The sequence below is a fragment of the Triturus cristatus genome, chromosome 6, assembly GCF_964204655.1.
Source record: "Triturus cristatus chromosome 6, aTriCri1.1, whole genome shotgun sequence".
Taxonomy (NCBI): domain Eukaryota; kingdom Metazoa; phylum Chordata; class Amphibia; order Caudata; family Salamandridae; genus Triturus; species Triturus cristatus.
The window spans coordinates 404555318-404578942 of NC_140589.1; positions in this window are offsets into that span (position 1 = coordinate 404555318).

Below are 23625 nucleotides of genomic sequence, written 5' to 3' on the forward strand. Positions count from 1 at the left end.
ATGCTGCAAAGTGCTGCTGCCGGGAAGATGAGAAGTGTCCGGTGTGATCCAAGCTTGGATCAGAGCTGAGAAGAACCTGAAAGCAGAGGGGACAGAGTCTGGGTCACTTCAGGGTGACCATGGGCTCGGTAGACGAATCCCCCCCGATTTCGGGTGTTTCAGGTGAGATGAGGTGAAGCTTGACTCTGCAGCCACGGGGACCAGGAGACATCAACAATGACCAAAGTCCACAGGCGGGCTATCCCACGAAGAATGTCGAGTGCTGGGGGGTCAGTGTCCGGATTGGAGACCAACAAACCTTGGCATCTGCAATCCATGCGGTTCAAGAAAAGATGCTTCGCTGAGGACCAGCAAGGTCCTGGGGACTCCCCAAGCAATGGAGAGTCAGGGCACATCTGGAGCAACCAGGAAAGCCCACTGAAAGTTAAAGTTCCCTCTTCAGGGACCCACAGGTCGACGGACCAGGGATCGCGAAGGGACCTTGAGAGGAATCCAAATATACCAGCCCACGGAACAATCATGGAGTGTAGGCCGGTAATCTTCAGTGGAATCACTGCGCGGGTTTGGACTACAAGTAGCCCAAAGTACAGTCTCAGGAATCGCCAAAAAAGCATATGCTGCTGCAAATGTGCACGGTGTCCAGGGGTACTGGTTGCACGGTCTCCACGAGGGCTGCGGGTCTCAGGTTTGCTGAGAGCACTGGTCAGCCTAGGGAAGTTTGGGAACCCACCTCCTGTGTTGCAAAATCTTCGGAGTCCTTCAGGAGCTGCGTAGATGCAAACTGGTCAGATGCATTTCAGGTGCCTGCCTTGCAGGGGAGTAATTCCTTTACTCCAAACGAAATTCTTCGGTCATCCAACGTAGTGTAGATAGTTGAAATACTTGGTTTCTGTAGCAGAGTTTCGTCCAGGTGAATCTAAAGTCCTGTAGCCGGGTGTTCCTACTTTATACCCAAGGAAGGGGTGGGACAAACTCTGGGGCCCGCCTATGGGAGGGTCAGGACAGAGGGGTGGCTACACCCATGTCCTTTGTCCAGTTTTGTGCCAGAGTAGGGGCTGATAGCCCCTGCAAATGGTTTGAGCTGGACTATGCACAGGGACACCAGACGTGCCCCCAGTGCAGACATCAAAGCACTCTCAGAGTGCACCCACCCAGCCCCAACACACTAAAGCCTGTCTGGGAGGTGGTCACACCTCCCTGTGACAGGAAACCTGTTGTCCAGCCGCCCCCTGCCAGAGTTTCGTCCAGCAGCAAGAGGGCAGACTCATGTCTGTGGCTGGCAACATCAATTTTGTGATGCCAGGGTCTATAAAGCTGGTACCGGGTGTACCGGTGCTGTCATATTTCTCCCTCTAGTAGGGTGGAATCATACCTCCCACACCAGTTACTGGTGTGGAGGTATGATTCCAGGGTGTTTGACACCAATCACAACATGTTTCCATGCAGCCGTTTTGAAGTTAGCATTTACCTCAAGGTTATAATGCACTTAAGAATATATGGCTTGCTGGATCACAAACAACCCTGGAATAAAGGTTCTGAAAGCTGCAGAGGGGCTCTGCTCATGCATGGGCACCCTCTCTCCTAAAGCCCAGCACCCTGCCTTCAGGATTGATAAGGCCTGCCATAGGGGTGACTGATAGGTTTATATGTGCAGTGATATGGATAGATATAGTGAACCTATATCTAAGTAAGGGGTGCATGCGCCACCTTACACAGGCTGCTGTAGCAGAGCTGTTGTGTCATTTTGAATGGTCTCCCAGGGGTGGCATAATACCTGCTGCAGCCCCTGAGAGGCCTCTGGGGTACCTATGCCCTAGGTACATAGTATACCATATACTAGGGACTTATAGTACCTTAGAAAGGAAGGTGTGGTTGGCAAGGCTCTGAAATGGATGGAATCTTTTCTGCAAGATCGTGGTTTCCAGGTAGTGCAGGGACCCCATCTGTCAAAAAACATCAAGTTGAAACAGGGGGTGCCACAGGGGTCCACCCTCAGCCCGACCCTATTCAATTTCTACGTCACTCCGGTGGCAGAGATTTCGCAAACATTTGGGGTTAAAGTCGTGTCCTATGCTGATGACACTCAACTGGTGGTGTACCTAACACAAGCAGATGAGAAGGCAGCCATTAATCTTACAACATGTTTGCAAGAATTGGCGTCCTGGATGGCTAACAATTGCCTTAAATTGAATGGGAACAAAACAGAGGTGTTGGTAGTAGGTAAAGCCCCATCAGTGTGGTCGTCGGCTTGGTGGCCACAGACTTTGGGCCCTACCCCCATGCCCAGTGAACAGGTTAGGAACTTAGGGGTGTGTCTTGACACCAAGCTCTCGTTTGAGCACCTCACCAGGCGAGTGGCAGGCACATGCATTGCAGTCCTGCAGGGACTCCGGAAGACCTTGGACTTGTCGCCTACCACAGCCAGGAAAACCATGGTCCATGCCTTGGTGACATCGAGGCTGGACTATGGAAATGTACTCTACCTGGGATCAAATGTCAAATGTATACAGAGGCTCCAACGTATCCAGAACGCAGCAGCTCACTTGGTTCTGATGCTACCCAAGAGGGCCCCTTCTAAGAGAGCCTTGGTCACCCTGCAATGTCTTCCGATCAAGGAGAGAATTTTGTTTAAGGCTCTCTGCGTTAGCCATCGGATTCTACAAAGGAAGGGGCCCACCTATTTACACAACCTCCTAACCCCTTATTCCCCTACCCGTCAATTCAGATCGAGTGGGACGGGGCAGGTTAGCATTCCTATCATCAGGAGGGCAAGGATGGGCGGTCGCTCTTTTCGCTTTCTGGTGGCACAGCAGCGGAACAAACTCCCTAGGGGGCTGTGGATGGAGGCATCGGAGACTACCTTTCGCAAGGAGCTGAAAACTCATCTTTTTCCCTCCGATTAAGCCATATGTCTTCTTTTCACCTAGTTCAGGGTCTTTCTGGATGTTGCTTTTAGGTCTGTACCACAGCGCGGGGACACACTATCCTAGTGTAACCAGGCGCTTTATAAACTTGAGTATTTATTATTATTATTATTATTATTATTAATAGGGTACCCCAGATTCCAATCTGTGGTGTACCTAAAGTACATGCAATCAATTTAGAGAGAAAGCAACTAGGCTGGGGTCCTGGATAGCAGGATCCCAGCCAGACTAAGTCGAAAACAGTGAAACATCAGCAAAAAGTGGGGGTAACTATAAGAAGCAGATCCTACACAACCCACCCCAAATGTAAAGACATTAAACTAACCTAAGACCAAGGTCTTCATGTTCTAAGTGGAAATCTCTGGAGAGACCATCTGCATTTGCATGGTTACTCCCAGGTCTATGTTTCACTGTATAGTCCATCCCCTGTAGGGAAATGGACCACCTCAAAAGATTGGGGTTTTCGCCCTTCATCTATTTTAGCCATAAGAGGGGCTTATGGTCTGTCTGAACAATGAAGTGAGTGCCAAACAAGTATGGCCTCAGCTTCTTCAGAGCCCAAAGCACAGCAAAGGCCTCGCTCTCGGTAGCTGACCAACGTTTCTCTTTGGGGTTCAGCCTTCTGCTAATAAAAGCCACTGGCTGATCCTGAACCTCATCATTCAATTGTGATAACACAGCCCCTACCCCGAACTCAGATGCATCTATTTGTACAATGAATTGTTTGCATTAGTCAGGACTTTGCAGAATGGGCGCAGTGCACATGGCCTGCTTCAGGTCATCAAATGCCTTTTGACAGCTGACTGTCCACTGAACTTTCTTTGGCGTTTTCTTAGAAGTTAAGACATTCAAAGGGGTCACTATGGATCCATAACCTTTGACAAATCTCCTGACTGAACATTTTAAAACACTCAATCTGGAACCAGGAAAAGTCTGGACACAGTCCAACTATACAAACTGTAATTCTACTACCGTAGTTTACCTAATTACATGCCCATGTGGCCTACGCTACGTGGGAATGACAACGCGAAAGGTCAGAACCAGAGTGGTCGAACAACGCAGCACCATCAGATGCAAAAGGAATATTAGCAGACTCACTGACCATTTTTTACAACACCATCATACTCCCAATGATATGACATGGACAGTGATTGAACAATACGATCACAATCAACGTGACAATGAAAAGACTCTTCTCACAAAGGAACAGCAGTGGATTTACCGCTTATCCACCCAACATCATGGCCTAAATGTCTCCATCCCATGGTGCTCCCTAAAACGCTAACACACATTGTCTCTCTGACCTAACAGTACAGAGTCCCCGATGTAGAAATGATCCCTTCTGCACCCACTGTTTGTCTCTAATAATTGGTCCCCCCTACATTTAGTCTGCGCACTCCTTCTAAGATCACTGCGCATTAGCCTCGCATTTTAAGTTTCACATTTTGGCTCCAGAATACATCACTGCACATTAGCCTCACATTTTAACTTGCACATTTAGGCCCCAGAATGCACCTCAGGTGCTCTGGCACCTACTTCCACATTTAGGCCCCCGAATGCACCACAGGCGCTCTGGCCCTCTTGCACGACGCCAATGCACTCGTGCACCTTCACTCTGCACACATCAAGCTTCCCGTGTCATCCCCCTGGTAACACGCTGACGCCTTCACCACGCGCACCATCACCCAGTGACTCAGCCAAGATCGGTTGCTATGACTACGCGCCCAGCGCCCACCGCGCATAGTCTCTCTTCCAAGTTTTCACTTACAGGGACGCTACTCTGACCAGGCAGAGACCAGCCACACCTGAACTCGCCGCACATGATATTTAAGTACCGACAGGATCCGGGACCATTTCCCTCAGGGATCCGCGACGGAACAACAGGTTTACAGCAGGTTTTGGCCAACAGAGTCGTGAGTACCGCACAAACTCATCCTTGACCGGGTAAGCCTTTATTCCCTTGCAGGTCGCTAACGGCCTACGGGCCCTTCCCATTCTCATTTCAGAGTCAAAACCTCTGCCGGATTTCTCCATAGGGGCATTTGCAGCAAAACGCTAGCGTGAGGATACCCCTTTTGTGTATCCACCTTCAACTTGTGTGTGTGCTTACGACATTTAGCCCACAGCCAGCGTATATTTCGGTATTTCACCATAACCGCACCACCAGTACGGATACACCATTTGCCGCATTTTTATGATTTATAGTGCACAATACTACAGGCAATTATGTATTTTTGTGATTCATGCTGCCATGCTAAAGACTCACCCCTATATGTTTGTTTGTCATACATGTTGTATGTCCAGTAATGCTTGGAGAGGGAATCCCCCTCCCACATGTATAGCACCTTAGCTCGTGTTCCACATTTTCTGATCACATACTCACTTAAAGTATAGATCGCACTTTCACATTGTCAACAGTCCTGAGGAAAGCCAGTTTTACAGAAAAGGCCTGGCTGAAACATGTAGACCACACCTTGGATGTAGGAGTTCCTAATAAGCGCTCCACCAACATCCACTTGCCTTGTTTTTAATGCTAACAGAGGCCCAGACATTCAAATTACCTCCTCGGGAACTGGGACCACTGTATAGCTTTTAAAATATCACTTTCACGTCACTCACACTGCACACTCAGCAACACACCGGCTCCGCTGTAATACAGGTGTAGAAGCACACCCGGGACACATTCGTGTCACTGGGTGGGCCCGATGATGAAGCATGCCACCAACTAGGTTGATAGGTGAGGGCTTCATAAAGAAAACTAATAGTTTCCCCCTTTCTCTTACAGTCCTAAGTCCTGTATTATTCACAAATATGCTAGTACGCTCTTTGATTATGCATATAAAACCTGGGGATACGGACTAGCTACCTAGTCCTCTCTCTCTCCTTGATAATTGAATACCTCCAAAACATTTCTCAGGTGGACCAGGTGTCCTCCCAGGTGGAGCTAAAGACAGCAATGTCATCTAGATATGCTGCACTATAGGCTTCCAGGCCTGTAAGGACTTTGTTCACCAACCTTTGAAAAGTGGCAGGTGCATTCTTCAAACCAAACGGCATCAGCACAAACTGGTAGTGCCCGCTAGGGGTAGAAAATGCTGTCTTTGGCTTTGCATCATCAGTTAGTCTGATGTGCCAGTATCCAGCTGTTAGGTCAAATGTGCTCAGAAACTTGGCTGAGGCCAAAGTATCTAAAAGCTCCTCTGCCCAAGGGATTGGATGGGCATCATTCCTAGTGACTGCATTGAGACCTCTGTAGTCTACATAAAACCTCATCTCTCTTTTACCATCTTTGGTGTGAGGTTTGGGTACCAAGACTACTGGACTAGCCCAAGGGCTATCTGAGGTTTCAATCACACCCAAATCCAACATCTTCTGGACTTCAGTCCTGATACAGTCCCTGACATCATCGGGTTGCCTGTAAATTTTATTTTTAACAGACAGACTGTCCCCAGTGTCCACTTCATGAGTGCACCAGGTAGTCTGAATTGGAGTCAGTGAGGACATATGTCTAAACTGAATGAGAACTTTTCTGCAATCAGTTTGTTGCTGGACAGTGAGGCTGCCTGCCAAGGCTACACCATCAACTGAACCATCATCAGGGTTCTGTGAGAGCAGGTCAGGGAGTGGATCACTCTCTTCCTCCTGTCCCTCATCAGTAGCCATGAGCAAGCCCATGTCAGCCCTGTCAACATATGGTTTGAGCCTGTTGACATGAAGCACCCTATGGGGGCTCCTGGGAGTTCCAAGGTCCGCCAAGTAGGTAATCTCTCCCTTTTGCTCAATTATTGTATGAGGGCCACTCCACTTGTCTGGGAGGGCTGCAGTGGCCACTGGCTCCAACACCCATACTTTCTGCCCTGGCTGATAAACAGTCAGTACAGTCTTTTGGTCATGCCAGGTCTTTTGCAATTCCTGGCTAGCCTCAATGTTTTTAGTGCCTTGTACTCAGCCATCCTGGAGTGGAGAACAAGTGCATAGTCCACAATATCCTGTTTATGGGGGTTGAAAGGTATCTCCCATCCCTCCTTCACCAGACACAATGGACCCCTAACTGGACGTCCAAACAGAAGTTCAAATGGGCTGTAACCAACCACCTTCTGTGGAACCTCTCTGTAGGCAGAGAGAAGGCAGGGCAAAAGTATGTCCCATCTGCGCATAAGCTTTTCTGGGAGACCTTTAATCATGCCCTTGAGGGTTTAGTTGAACCTTTCAACTAACCCATTGCATTGTGGGTGATAAGGGGTGGTAAATTTGTAATTTACTCCACACTCCTTCCAAATAGCAGTTAAGTAACTAGACATAAAGTTTGCATCTCTGTCTGATTCTACCTCCTTAGGGAAACCGACTCTGGAAAAGATTCCCAGGAGGGCTCTTGCCACCACTAAGGGGAATGGCTTCTGGATACCAAGTGGCATGGTCCAACACCACCAGTATAAATCAATGCCCAGATGCAGTTTGAGGATCCATGGGACCAACTATATCAATCCCAACCCTCTCAAAGGGAACCCCCACCACAGGTAGTGGTATCAGGGGGGCCTTTGTTGTACCACCTGCCTTACCACTGGCTTGACAGGTGACACAGGAGCGACAAAACTCCTTGGTGTCTTCAGACATGTGAGGCCAATGAAAGTGAGGGACAATCCTGTCACAAGTCTTGTTTTGGCCTAGGTGACCTGCTAAAGGGATGTCATGTGCTAGGGTCAATAGGAAGCCCCTAAACGTCAGAGGTATAACCAACCCTCTGATGGCACCAGGCTTGGGGTCTCTACACTAAGAGTAAAGGAGTCCATCATCCCAGTAGATCCTATGGGACCCACTAGCACTCCCAGCAGCCTCAGCAGCAGCTTGCTCTCCGAGGGGTTCAAGAGAAGGGCAGCTCAGCTGCTCCTGGCTCAGATCTGCCCTTGAAGGGCCCCCTGTCCCCAAGAAACTCAACCTGATCAGGTTCAAGCTTATCTGAGACTGTTCTTTCTTCAGGACTGAGATCATCTCCCTCAAGAGACTGATCAGCATTCTGAGTCAGGGGGAAGATACTGCCTTACCTCTATTGCTCCTTTTCTTGGAAGGCGCCTGGTCCATTTTTCCAGGATCCAGGGCCTGTTCAGTGTTAGACATTTTTGCCTGTGACCTGGTCATAGCAAACACATCTGCATGTATTCCCAACATTTCTGCATGAGTCCTGAGTTCCACTTCAGCCCAAGCTGAAGTTTCTAAATCATTGCTCAACAAGCATTCAGCAGGGAGGTCTGCACTTACCACAACCTTCTTAGGGCCAGTTACCCCTCCCCAGGTGAAATTAACAACTGCCAAGGAATGGTCTGTCCTGACATTGCTAGCATTGGTCACTTTGTACATCTCCCCAAGTATGATTTGCTCAGGAGCCACAAGATCTTTCATCACCATTGTGACACTTTCTCCTGTGTCCCTGAATGCCAAGGCATCTTTTCCATGTATCAAAGGCTGCTGTCTGTATTTGCCCAGATAACTGGGACTGACAAACAAGGAGGCCATATCCATGCCTCCATCACAGATCAGTCCAGCCTGAGTAGGAACTCTGACTAGGCCAGATTCCATCTCAGATCCCAGGGTTAACCCTACTACACCCTTATTCTGAGTACCACCACTTGGAGCTGAACTAGGGGGAACAGTTGCCTTAGGGGCAATGGTGGCTGGAGTTGAGTCATTGGACTTGTTACAATCACTTGTCCAATGGATCTTCTGTTTACAGATTTGACACAATGGTTTCTTCTTGCCTTTTCCCTTGTTGGATTGTGACTCCCCACCACATGCAGATTTGTGGGGCCTTTGAGAAGACTTCTGGTCTTTAACCTTCTCCCCACCCTCATCAGAGTTTTTTAGAATCTTGCTTCTTGGAGTCACCACCTTGGTTCTGAACCTTCTACCTCACCCTGGTTCTGACCCATTTGTCTGCCTTCTGGCCCAATTATTGGGGAGAGGTCAGATCAGAGTCCACCAGGTACTGATGCAACAACTGATTTTGACAATTATTAAGGATCTGCTCCCTCATAGTTATACAATCCTTTAAAATCACACACTTTACTGCCAAGTAACCAGCCTTCCAGAGCCTTAGTAGCACAATCTAGAAAGTCAACCCAGTCTTGAGTCTGTGCCTTTTGGGTGTCTCTGAACTTAATCCTGTATTGATCAGTGGTTACGCCAAACCCATCAATCAGAGCACTCTTCAAGACTGTATAATTATCAGCATCCTCTTCTCTAACAGTGAGGAGCTTGTCTCTACCTTTGACTGCAAAGGAGAGCCACAAAATTACTGCCCACTGCTCCTGAGGGACCCTCTGTTGTTGCAGGGATTCTGCTCTTGCACAGAACTATGCGCAGGAAACCAGGACCTCGGTGTATTGTTGTGTACCAAAAAAGCCACCTCAGTGCCCAGAACCCCAATCCGACTAGTATTAGTGTCTCATTCCTTCTCCGTACTACAGTGAAGCTACCAATGATTAGACAACCTAGAACATGCGACTTAGTAAACTCTCAGGAATAGTGGGAAACAAGAACACTCTTTCGATCACACTCATGCTTGTCCACAACATGAGTAATCAGAGACACTGTTTAGTTTAAAATGTTTATTTTTAACTAATGTGCTCTAAGGTGCAGTACTCTAGCCAATACGAGCAGCATAATGCATAAAACCAATATAATTAGCATTGTTACAATTCCATAAAGCACAAAAGAGGAAATCATATTATAATGACAGTGGAAACAGGACTACAACTCCTTTTACCCTCCTCCGCGTGCTCATGAGCTACTTTAGAATAATTATAGAAGACCTCTGGGCTTTGCCAGCGAGACCCCATTGCTACGAGATCAGATGCAGTGAATTACATCTCAGGATCAGCACAGCCCTTCTATGTAGGAAAGGTTTTCTCCAAGTGCCTTCTCATGCATGTAATGCCATATTAAAAGCACCCGAGCTTCAGTTGGGCCTGTTATGTCTATGTGCGTGGGACTGACCAAAGTGAATCAACAGCATACATTGTTATTCGACCTTGAGCAGGCTGTGCAGACAGAGAGTGCGGTGCCCCACTGGATATGTGAAAGGTAGACAGTTCTCATGTGAAGCAGCGCCAGCAAAGTATTTCACGAGAACAGAGTCATGTAGTGTTGTGTGCAAAAGCGGCAGAATGGCAGCCAAGCATATACTACTTATGCTAACTTAGCAATGTCTGCAGTTAACCCCATTTCCTCAGTACACCCTCTACTTGGTTAGGTCAACGGACAGTGGACTCAATAGAACACAGAGTTCAAGTCAGAGTGAGCAAGAATTTAAGAGCAGCAGTCATATTTGTACAAAGATTCAAACAGGTGGACTAATTCGTGTGTAAAAACTCGATTCGGGAGAAAAAAGTGAAAAAGAAAAACCATTACAAAAATATCTGGCAGATGATGGAAGCCATCCAGGTTAATCCATTAAGGTGTATGAGCAGTATGTTGCAACAGCCTCCAAGAGGAAGTCATTGATATCGTCAGCAAAGAGAGTAGCCATCGATTCCAGCAAAGAGAATGAACATACATGTTCATCAACAATGGGAGCTTCTAGCACCATCAGTGGACAATTTGCATGGTCCTCAAGAAAACTTTGTTGTAGGAAATCATGTGCAGCTGCACAGACATCCCATTCTGCTAAAACTCCAAGTCTAGCAGCGCAGGCCATAATCCCAACACCGGAACATTCCAGCTCATGTGCCACAAGAGGACTCATTAGCAGTTTGTAATCTGGGGCAGGAGACACTGTATTGGAGAGGCAAAGATCCAATGCCCATTAAAACGAACACTCCAGGCAGGTTGCACGCAAGTGAAATAACCATAACGAAAAGATAATTCATAAGCCATGCTCAGAGTGGCCAGTGGCAAAGTACTGTAGCATTCAAGCATACGACTACGAAGCAGCAGCAGCCAGTCCCTGCTTTTTGGTGCCACAGGAAGAGCATCCATTTCGGAGCAAGCAAATTAACAGCAGAATTCCAGCGGCTAGGGCAAGTAATACTGGTAAGCCACCGAAGACGCTGGAAAATATAGAATGGATAAATGCTGGTATCACACCAAATATAGTTTGAAAAGAGGTCACAAGGCCAGAGCCCACAACTTTAAAAACAATGGGCAATGCCTGTAGTGTTAGAAGCATTGAAGATAGCATGAAGCAACGCACCGAAATGTAGTGGGAGATCGCTATTAAGCAGCGCATGTACCTCTGTACGGGTGTTAGCCACGTGAAGGACAAAAGTCTCACGGGCAGATGTGAGAGCAACTTCTTTTTGGGACAATAATGCTCTTATTCTGCTCAATTTGTTGAACTCTGCCTTCAAGGTCGGAATGGAAGGTCAAATCGAGATGTTGAGCCTCCCATGTGGGGGTGAGAAAAAGCACATTTTTACAGCAAACCACACGCTGTGAGACAGTTACAATGTAAGGGATGCCAGCAAGCATGCCGCAGCACTCTTCATTATATAAAAGCAAGTAGCTACCGTTTGCTAGCAGGGTAGGTGTGATAGCTGGTACTGGATGACCCTTCAGAACACACGCCAAATTCGGTGCTTTTAAATTACATGCGCCATGCAACTGTACATTCTTACACACAAGAGAATGATCAGGCGAGGAATCACATAATTCCCCAGTGAGGTACACCTCTTTGTTATCATGTAAGCATCTATATGTGAATGGTAAATACCACACCTTGTGAAGAAATGCACTACCTAAAGGTTCAAAGTGGCCCAAGGGATAATGTTTCATACATGAACTAAATTTAAACAAGGACAATGGCTTATTACCCCATCGATCAGCCACACTGCTGAATTTGTTTCAGCAACAAAAAAAGGAAAAGGTTCCAATTTTTCAATATGTAACAGAGTGTATGTGGAATCCTTCATGCAAATAAACTGTTGTTTGTCTGTCAAGTTAAATGGCTTAAATAACGATGACGTGTTCATGTAATCCCACGGAACTTCCCCCATCTTCAAAGTTTGCAATGTCCATGCAAACTGCATAATTGAACGCAATTGATTTTGACCATGATACAAAACAGATACTTCATCATGAACAATATCCACAACAGATGAAACAATATTGTCTAATGTGTAAATACGGGAAGAAAGAGTGTTAATACTATTATCAACAACAGCAAGCACTTTTTCTAAATTAGCTTGGTCTATTGCCCTTAGACGCGAAGCAGCTTCAATTTGGGACAGCTTCCAGATTTCATTGTAAGTGGCATAAATAAATCTTTTTGATCTTGGACCAAAAGGCCCTTTTTATAAAATCTGTCGAGTCAACGTCACTTGACAACAACGTCAAATGGTGTTTAACTGACGTAAGGGTCGTGTGTTGCAACCAATTTTGACATAATTTCCCTACTGAATAGGTAGTAATGGAATGGGAGTCAGAAAATCGTGGATCAGGTCTATCCTGAATGTAACCTGGGCCCTTGTCCAGAAAACAGCGTTGGCAAGAATCCAAACTTATTTGCCAAACCGACCAACCCTGGGGGTCCAGGCTAGAAATATTAAAAGTATCATTGGTAAGCAACAACTGCAAATCATCAACGGCCAAATCTGTATGATTATTCCAGTTCTCATAATGGGCTAGTGCAGGTGTTTTAGGTGCATTCATTTGTTTTGCAGTGGCCAAACCCAAACAGGTTGTTTGATAAATCGAACTATTCAAAAATAGGATTTGTTTTGGGATAAGGCATGCACGATGCAAAGCTTCAGAGCCTTGCACCTGCCAGAATTTAGAACCCTAACCAGACTTAAGATCTACTGTATCCTTCCACAGCTCATAGCCACCCACTGCCATTAGATCAAAAAGAATTTTGAATACACTAATTTAGTGTGTGTGAGCATGACTTTAGAATTGAATGTAGGATTCAATTTAAAATAAAATGAATCCGGATCGGAATTAATAAAATCAGTGACATATATACATTTTTTCAAAAGAGTTTTCGAACTGCCTTCTACGGGAGCCGGGCAATGTTCTCATTGTGTGTAATTAAAAACATTTCTAAATGTATTAGCTTTATGCAGGTAATGATGGCCATAATGCTGGTAACAAAATAAATCAGCATAATTTTCAGTATTTAAATACAGGTCCTCATCATCAAAGGCAGCATAATACTTTAAATCAGAAAATAAAGATTGAACGGCTTGTATGTCCAAATCATCAGAGCATAGGTTATATTTCACTACATCCTCCATAGAAATACAAATTACATTTGGAACATTAACCACCTCTGTGGGGACATGAATTTTGAAGTTGACGGCATCCCAAACTATTCCATCCGCAACTGGCCAGGCAGAGATGTTGACAATAGCCTGGTCCCTTTTCATGATGTGTGAAGAGAAGTGCGGTGCCAAAGCTCCATCAATTACTTTTACTGCAGAGCATTCAGTGAGGTAGTGACCATTTATTGAAAGGAAGAAAAATGTCACAAATCCAATCGACATGAACAAAAAAATGGCGATGAGCACCAACCAAATGAATGTCCAAGGAGGAACCAAATAATTTCTTTTGAACCAGTGAGAGAGGGTAGATTTTGTATCATAGGGGGCCCCTGGCCCGTTCTGGCCACACCTGAATTATGAGACCCTTGTCCTTGCCCTGCCAGCCTAATTTGTAGGCCGTATTAAATTGACCAGTGGGTCCTGTGTTGCTATATAATCACCCTGGGACATCCCTCCCACTTAGCCAGCATGAAACTGCTGTGTAGGCCCTTCTGTTCGAAATATAGGCCTTTGTTACATTGACCATAGCTCTGCCGTTTTAGTGTATTGCAGGCTGATGGCAGGTCTGACCCAACTCATATTCAGTTCCTCTTTCTGCGAGGTTTCCCGCTCCAAACTAGTAGCCCCCACCCTACCGTGCTCTGTGATCGGAATCAAAGTTCAGCATCCCCTTGAGACTTCGACATACAGTAAGCTGCATCCTGGCATGGCACTTGTTTCCTGAGCAGGGGTCCCGCTTTTAAGGGAAGTGGCAACCGCAGAGTGTCAAGTTAGGAGAACGGAAGAGATTTATATGTGTCTATATTCAATTCGCGCACAATATCTGTTTATATTTTCTGAGTCGCGTACAATGTCTGCTTATAGTTTCTGCTTGCTCTGCGAAATTTACGACAAGCGATTGGCCTGAGACACTGACCTTTTCACCTAGTTCATTGTCAGCATTAAGTGGGTAAATGACGACACGTCTGGTAAATACTGCAGACGAAGCTATTTGGGTAACTTACGTAGGTAGAAGTTGCGTGCAAAGGAGCCCAGAAAACAGTATAAATAGGGAGCACTCACAAACATCAAGCGGACTACCTCGCGGTCTGTCTGTGGGTTACGGACTGCGTAGAGTTTTCCCCAAGAGCAAAAGAAGCTCTTGCGTCTGCTTAGCATTATGTTGTATTTTACCCATATGAAATGTCTTGTCATGTTTAATCATTGTTCTCTTTATTTGTTTCTCCTTTTTTGTATTTATATAATGTATTCATTGTAATTGCAGGAATGCTTGCTCTAGAGTAAACGTGAGAGTTCCTAGGTAACAGAGTTCTTATACTCTGAAATGTTTCTCCTTGATGTAACCTGTTTCTTCAATTGCACTTATAAATGTGTTCTCTTTCTCTCTGACAGTACAATAGTGCAGATACGGAGGGTATCATGATGAGCTCCATGTGATTATCTGAATTCTGTATTTTATGCCTTTGTCTTGCAGTTTCTTTGAAGTTGCATCTTCTCATTAAACTGCCATTGTATTCTGCCTCCAATTCCATGTCTCACATGTCTATTTTCTTCAATTTTAGAGCAAGCATTCCTAGGCACCCCGGTTCAAATTAAGGTGCCCCTTTTGTCCCTGACTCACTCTCCTGCTCAGTTCTGTGGTGGCTCCCGGGGCTCTGAGTACCGCCCCTAGCTTCCTTGTCCTGTAATAAATCCTCCCTCCAACATTTTGGTGCCGTGTGACTCGGAGTGGCAGTGCCTGCAGACGGGGGCAGTAACGGCTGGGTTCGAGGGGATGCAGACTGAGCACTCGTGACTCCTTTCTGGCCGACGCCTTTGAGTACAAGCACTCGGGTGAGTATTAGGCTACCTGATGTGAGGTGACGCTTTGGTGACGGTTTATGAAAGGAGCGCTTGTGAGGCTTCTGTGTTTTTATCGGCTCTCAGTTCTTTCCTGTCTCCTGTCTTGGTTGGCCTCGCTAAGGACGTTTTTTACTGGGGAGGCTTGTGTGTGCGGCATGGAATTCTGAGCTGGACAGTACGGTCAGGAAGTTGTTGGTTTATTGTTTCCTTTTTGTTATATATAGATGTGTGTGCTATTGTTTTTGCCTTGAGTGCCCGGAGGAGAAGGCTGCGTCTTGCGCCTTTCACGGGCTTATTTAGCTCTTTTTTATTATTACATTTTTACATTTTACATTTTTACATTGTTTTTGTAGGAAAACAGGCATAGAAGAAAGACAATAAAAAAGTAAAAAGAATAAGGGATAAGGAGAGGCTGTTTATGTCTGCAGTCTTTTCAATGCTATTCTTTTTGGTATAGCTTGCTGTTGGGTCTCTCTGTATATAGTGAAACAGAGAGCGCCTCTTTACCAGGGGGCTACGGGTCGGCCTGGTAGAAGAGAAGGAGAGATACGATTTACTATCGTATTCTTTCAGCAATAAAAAAGTGCTCCACCGAGTGCTGTGTGGATACAGTGGAGGCTCTCCTACATCAATACAAGGTAGGAAAGAGGTTGGATATTGTCGGTCCACTTAGCTACTGGATAACGGATATCGCCTGGATTATGAGGATTTTATGAGGTTCCCCGGGTTGGTTTATTGGATGTTATGAGTTTTTGGTAGTTCTGTGACAGTTTCCCTTTTGTGCGTGCGCCATTTGTAAATAGGAAGCACGTGTTCTATTTTTGTCCTTCAGAGGGCAAGGTATGCAGTCATTGTCTGAGAATAGACACTCTGAACGTGCCTGACTTACTTCTTTCGTGAAACACATGTAGAATTTCATGACTGCATGACTTCAGGTTACCGTCTGATAATGCATACAGAGGCTCATTAAAGTGAAGCAATTGCACTTTATTGTGGTTGGTGCTTATATGGGCACTGCAGTAAGGGTCACTGACTGACACAGAAGCTGCTTTTAGTAAGGCCATATTATTTACGTGCACAGTTATTTTGTTATTTGTATTTTTGATGATATGTTTTATGATATGCAGATGAATATTGAATATATAAGAACATGATGGTTATGTTAAATTGATGTTGACTGGTCTGTATCGTTTTATTAGGATAAGACCTGCTAGGTAGGGTTACCATTGTAACAGAAGATCACTGCCAAATGCAGAAGATTGGTTTATTAGTGAGATTCAATAACTAGGGAGGAATGTAAATGCTTTTTGTACTCCCACATGCATTGATCTGCCACTGATAACTGAAGTGATCTGACTTCTCACCAGAAGGAGTTTATAACGGCCCAGATAAACGGGAGATTAAAGAGGCATTTTATTTAACCATCAAAGAGGCATTAGGGGACAAGCTTATACTTGACCACCCTGCCTCCTCCCTAACTATTGACACATAAGGAGAGCAGTATATATATATATATGTAATACTAAGAGATACAGATGAGCTATAGTGAACAAGAGTCAGTTGGGGTAGTTCTGCACACACTGGATGACAGAATAATAGCGGTACACAATCCTGGCGCACCGACCTTTCATGTATTTAGTAAGACCAATAATAACTAGGATTGTAACTGTTTTTATGTATTAGAGCTGTTGCCTTTTTTTTGTGAATAAATAGTATTATATCATTTTCCTTGCCCCCTAGCCCCTGTCTGATCCATGTGGCTCAGCACCACATTTAATTAGCACAGGTCATTTTCAGATGACTGACCACGTAGTGCACAACAATATATCTCGAATTGTTTAACTATTTCCTCACATTTATATTTGTATGCATGTCCTCGGCAACAGGAGGTTGTGTCTGGCGTCTCTCACCTTGTGCCACAAATATTTGTTTATGGGACTGCATCTGGCAGCTCAAATTTGTTCTGAATTTTAATCACTTATTTGGTGTAAATTGTATTGTTTGAACGTTTAACAGTGTCTTCTTTTTGCAACTGCGTGCTTCCAAAAAGGGAGCTACTGTCATCATCACGTTGCATTGTGGTTTCTTATCTTAGGCCTGGCACTAGCCAACGCCTTTCGACTTCTCTCTCCATATTGTAATGGGTGTCCTCTGTTCTTCTCCTTTTTCAGCTACGTGCGGTGTACTTTAATAGATATAAAGTCTGTCATCTTCTCTCGATTTGCAATTTAGCGTCTCTCACTTTCGTACCTGGCTTATAAGCCTTTTTCCCAGAAGTAACCACAAGTACGTCATGTCCTATAGGTCAGAGGCACCTGATAATGTTGTCCTTTTGTGGTCAACTGTGCGTCATTAAAAGAGTATAAAGATCTGCTCCGTAATCCATTCAACGGACTACCCTGCTGCAGTGACCCCTTGGGTCACTGACGCATGTGTGGTCTCCTTCAGCCCTCTATTTGAGCATCTTGGCTGAAGCTCTGATTTCTTATTGTGCTTTGAAATGGTCTTTTTCTCTCTCCTCTGCATAGCCCTTATTCTGAAACATTATTGCAAAGCACTAATGGTTGTCCCTCCTAACTTAACATGTGCATTCCTGGCATTGCAGTAAAGTGTATGTTGCATTTTGTAAGTATTTGCACTATATGAGTTCGTTCTTCGCTTCAGATATGTGTCTTTAAATGCCAAGACTTTGTTAAGACTTCCAGGCTATATATTGAATTTTCCTTAAACAAAGGGGTTCTTCTTTCATACAGATAAGACAGCTATTGTTCCCTGTCGTTTACACGTCTATTTTGGCATATTTTTGCAGAAGCACCCCCTCAAGTTAAACTGCCTTGGTGCAGTGCCCCAGGACCATGAAATTTCACCCTTTCATTGCCTTTAAATGTATTTTGAAATTTTAAATCCTTGCACGATTACTTTTCTCATTTAAGGGTTTGCCTTCTAGATAATTGAGCGTCATAAACATCTATTTTTATGTTACTGTTTTTGGCGGATTACAGATGTAGTTTTGAATAGTCTTTCTGGAGTTAACAAACTGATGAATATATTCTCTGCTGGGTTAATGATTTGATGAATAAAAGTGGCACTTCAATGTAAGACCTTTGTTTTTAGAAGGGAAACACTTTCTCTTATTTTGCTCATGGGCCCTCCTCATCTCTTTCTCTCACAGTGGTGCCACAGGAGATGTTATATGTAGGTGTATGTCTCTTGTGCACTACAGTAAGAAGTGATAAGCAGGAACATCTGGGTACGTGCCAAGCACACCCACTTTAACTGAGACAGGTTCAACTAGAGACCACGCAACTGGTGCGCGGTGCTACCAGTGAATACTGTGTCTAGCTTCCAAGTAGCTGCCTTCACGACTCTTAAATTACGTCTTTCTGTGCACAGTTTTAAATGGGCTCCACTATTTTAACTCATAACACTCTACATTAAGTACATTCTGTTCTTTGACAGTGACACCTCAGGCTTCTCATCTCACCTTTCTGGTGTGTTTGCACCCATAGTACAGGTTCCTTCGACTTGAATATTCAGTAAAGTGGTAGTAGGAAAGGGAGAAAGGTTTTTGCATGCGCTTTTCGCCACAACGCACAGCACCTTTTTTGCATTTTCTGGTTGCTTTACACCCTAGACTTGGCCCAGTGTCAAATGATAGACCAATCACACAAAAGGAAGAATGACATAATAAGATGAGGTTAAGGACTGCCGTCCCTTACCACCCAGAGCACAATGATAGAAGTTGTGATACCAGGTAAAATGGAGCTGTTACTTATGACAGAATAATTTACTCCTACCTGCGTTCCAAATTCAGCAGCAAGTGAAGCAGGCACAAGCAGTAGCCCATCATGCTAGGGCAGATCCAGTAAGTGCTGCCACAAAGAGCACACAGTTGGGATTAGTTAATAGGGAAAAATCCTGAAATTGTGTCTCATGGCCAAGAAAGTTAGTGACACTTTAGAGAGAAAATGATGGAGTGGAATGCATGCTAGATATACCCATGGTTTGACTTCATGGGCACACATCAAGTGCTGCCAGATCTCCTCAGCCTTTCATCTTTCCAAGTTGGACGAAATAAGTACCATTGAGTTAGGGGAACAGTAAAGATTTGCTATTTTGCGCCACAATACCATTCTGGGTAAACGTGCGCTTTACAAAAAAAGCCATATTATTTTAAAATAAGCTATATTTTACGTACAATTAAAGACAACACGTGTCTGGATGTTACATGGTGTTGAAGGGTTAACAGATTTTTGAGGCTGCCTTCAGAAGTAGCAGTACTGGCTGACTACAGATTCTGGGCGTTGAGCCAGGCAGGAAAGATGCTTCCTGTATTTAGCAGCAAATATAGGATTTTGTAGAAAGAAAAATGTATGTGTATTTGTGTTTGTGGAAGTGAAGAAGGACTAGTTGCCTAGAATGACACAATTTGGTAACGGGTGAAGCCGAGATTGAATACAGTGTTTTCTGGTTTCACGTGGAGAAGTTCAGTGAAGGAATATGTATGTGTCTATATACAGATGGGTGAGAGGAAGTGAGGAATAAGTTTTCGGATATGCACAGCTGTGTGCAGCCTTCAAAATATGAGAAAACCAGAGATTCGTAGGATGCTCCAGTACTAGGAAAATACAAAAGAATAATTAATATGTGCAGATATAAAGTAGATCTCAATGTTAAAAGACTGGATGCATAGAGTAAGCAATGCTCAGTATTGCAATATTGTCAGAATAAAAGGTGTGAGTTTAGAGAGGCTTTCTGAAATTAAAGTTGCAGATTTTAGAGATGGTTGCATATATTTAGCAGTTCAACCACTACAAGTTTTTATCTTTCTTGAGAGTTTCTATTTTCTGTTTGGGTTCTTCTTTCGCTTTCTTAGTTAATGAATGACTAGAGGTTATTATCACTAGATTCCTCCCTGCGTCTACAAGAAGAGTATATTGGATTTTCCGTCTTCGGGATGTTTGCTTACATGGACTCAATGTTATTATTTTCATCACCTCGTGTCTGGTTCGAAATATAATACAAATAGGGAAATTTACCACAGGCTCAAGCCTACCACTTTTTCCTATACGTTTGGCTGACAGCTAGACCATGTGACGATTTTGATATAAAAGCAGCAACAGCTTTCAGCAATGCCTAAATGGACTGTTTAAAGGGAATAAATTGAGAGAAAGCAAAAATGGTTTATTGCCCATGGATCACTCTGTTTTCACTCACAAATATTACAACGTTCTGACAACAACTGAACGCCCCATATACTTCTCCCTGATCAATTAATATATGTATAGGTCACATCAATTGGGTATCAAAGTGGCATTGAAATTATGTAAGAAGCATGTTTTTGTATAAATTAACACCCGCTGCGAAGTTTCTTTCTACTAAGGTATTTAGGCAGAATAGAAGGGTCCGCCCCATCATCCCTGAGTCAAAAGAAGAAGAGGACAGGTGATCAGCCACAACAGAAACATCGCCATCTTCACAAGAATATGGGAAGAATAGATTACCGTGTAAGGTGAATGTGCTAAAATGCATTCTCAGTGCAGTACATTTGCCAGGGACACAGAGGATAGGAGTAAAGAAAAGTAGTAATGTTGCGTTTATATTATGTTTAGGTATTGATCATTTGTAATTATGTGCTTCGTATTATGATATTTTAAGGATACAATGTGTGCAGATAGCTTCACTGTGAGTGACTTCGTTCTGTTCTTTCACAGGGAGCATATTCACACACAGTTGTTTTATCCAGTGCCAGGAACTACTGTGCAATGTGTGATTTTTGAGGCCACACCAATTTCTGCTTTTACCAATGTTTGTTATAAAGATGAGGGCACAGCAACACCTACACCAATGAGGTTTCATGAAAATATTGCCAAGACAAGTTGTGCATTGAGAAGGCCAAAAGGCTGAACAACAATTTCATTGGCTTTACCAATGCTTGTTTATTCTTATGTTGCAATGAGATGGTACATACCTTATTACAGTAGTTTAGCTACATGTTTTGCATTGTTTTTGTGAACATTTTATTTTAAAGGCAAAGTATTATCAGTAGTGCTTTCAAGCTTGCATCTAGTTGAAGAGCATTCTGAGAGCAGTATACATAGCCTCACATTGCTAAGAATTGAAATGAGTGTGTACACATTCTCATACTCTAACCACTGTCAGGAGTACAGTCTGATCTTACAACAGTTACTTAGAGCGCTCATCCTAATAATAAAGCCTTTTTCATTAATGTACAATAAATGCAAGTTTGAACAGCATTAACGCATGGACACAAATATTGCCTTTATTGAAGACAATTTCCCTGATCCATAGTGTGGTACTGTAAACTGACAGTCAAAGGGATTGTGCTGTAGAGGGTTGGGCCTACTTGTCGCAAAGACGAAATATGCATGAAAACTTGTTGCCCTTGACCTCAAACGGATGTGTCCTGGGCGTGGGGCTATAGGAATTACACATCCCTGGGCACAATTTGACAACTATGAGTGTTTTGATTACTAAAGGTGTTACTGTGACAGAGGTTTTCATCTGGGTTTTCTGTTGGGTCAAGCTGTAGTACAATGTTTAAATATGAATATGGCCCAAATGGAAAGGGATGTTTACCAACCATAATGCTTGCCCCCATGGCCTGTCTTTTTTCATGGTTCAACACTTGTACGATGTGATAGGAGGACCAGACTGTTTTCCTAAAGCTGTATTTCCACTGCCTCAGGACACTTCATTTCCCCACATGAAATGGACTTCATCAACATATCTCCTACTGAAACTACAAGTACGTGTTGGTTATTGTGTGCATGATCAGCAAATGGACTAAGGCATGCCAATTCGAGAACAGCAGTGCACAAACTATTGCCAAATGCCTCCTGAAAGAGTTCATACCGCGCTTTTGAGAACCTATGCTTTTGGGATCTGAAAATGGACCGGCGTTCATCTCACATGTGATTGAGGGGTTGTGCAAGGGGCAAGGAGCCACACAGATGCTACATGTGTTCCACAGAAACTACCAAGTGGGAATGGTATCCCAAGTTCATCCTGAAGGGCTGCACGTGCTACACAGAGGAGAAAGGACGAGTGTGTAAGCGGGCCCCTAGGATACATCACCTAAAGAACGTCTGGAAACATTGACGCCCCAACCCCTCAGTCTACAAGATGTGACAACGAGACATCTTTACCTTTTCTTCACTTTGTTTCTTCATATCGAATGTGCCCAAGTAATAAGAAGTGCTTGCAAACCTCTCGAAATTACTTGAAGACAGGCACCAACGGTTACTTTTTCTGATTAAAGGTATCATCTCTGAGGCACTACATCATTATGCAGCAGACCTTTTTGGAACATAGTACAGACGCAGCAGAAGATAAGACATTCTTCCAACTAGTCACACTAGCCACACGTACCAACGACTGGAACAATGCCTCAAGACTTGCTCAAGCCTTTCAGAACAATTAGAGAAAATTATCATGGATGCTACTAGCAGCATTGACACCCCATTGTTGCTATTATAATGACTTTTGTACCACATTGAATGAATTGCCATTGATAAAGACGGGACAAGGGGACAGTTGACAGAGCATGTGTTACAATGTCATACCTGTTTGTCCTAATGTGCAATATCCTCTTCTGTAGACATACTGAGAACTGCATAATTAGCAAAGGGAGAACAAGCATAGAACAGGGAATGTGAATATCTTGGCACTTATAGAAGTTGTAGAAGTAACAACGGGACCACCCTAAATGCGTCTACCATTACCAAATACCTCAAAGACCTGATAGGTATGCTGTCAGGAGTTTGTTCATATTATGAACAAGAGGGGGGAATGAGAGAGGGTAGATTTTGTATCATAGGGGGCCCCTGGCCCGTTCTGGCCACATCTGAATTATGAGACCCTTGTCCTTGCCCTGCCAGCCTAATTTGTAGGCCGTATTAAATTGACCAGTGGGTCCTGTGTTGCTATATAATCACCCTGGGACATCCCTCCCACTTAGCCAGCATGAAACTGCTGTGTAGGCCCTTCTGTTCGAAATATAGGCCTTTGTTACATTGACCATAGCTCTGCCGTTTTAGTGTATTGCAGGCTGATGGCAGGTCTGACCCAACTCATATTCAGTTCCTCTTTCTGCGAGGTTTCCCGCTCCAAACTAGTAGCCCCCACCCTACCGTGCTCTGTGATCGGAATCAAAGTTCAGCATCCCCTTGAGACTTCGACATACAGTAAGCTGCATCCTGGCATGGCACTTGTTTCCTGAGCAGGGGTCCCGCTTTTAAGGGAAGTGGCAACCGCAGAGTGTCAAGTTAGGAGAACTGAAGAGATTTATATGTGTCTATATTCAATTCGCGCACAATATCTGTTTATATTTTCTGAGTCGCGTACAATGTCTGCTTATAGTTTCTGCTTGCTCTGCGAAATTTACGACAAGCGATTGGCCTGAGACACTGACCTTTTCACCTAGTTCATTGTCAGCATTAAGTGGGTAAATGACGACACGTCTGGTAAATACTGCAGACAAAGCTATTTGGGTAACTTACGTAGGTAGAAGTTGCGTGCAAAGGAGCCCAGAAAACAGTATAAATAGGGAGCACTCACAAACATCAAGCGGACTACCTCGCGGT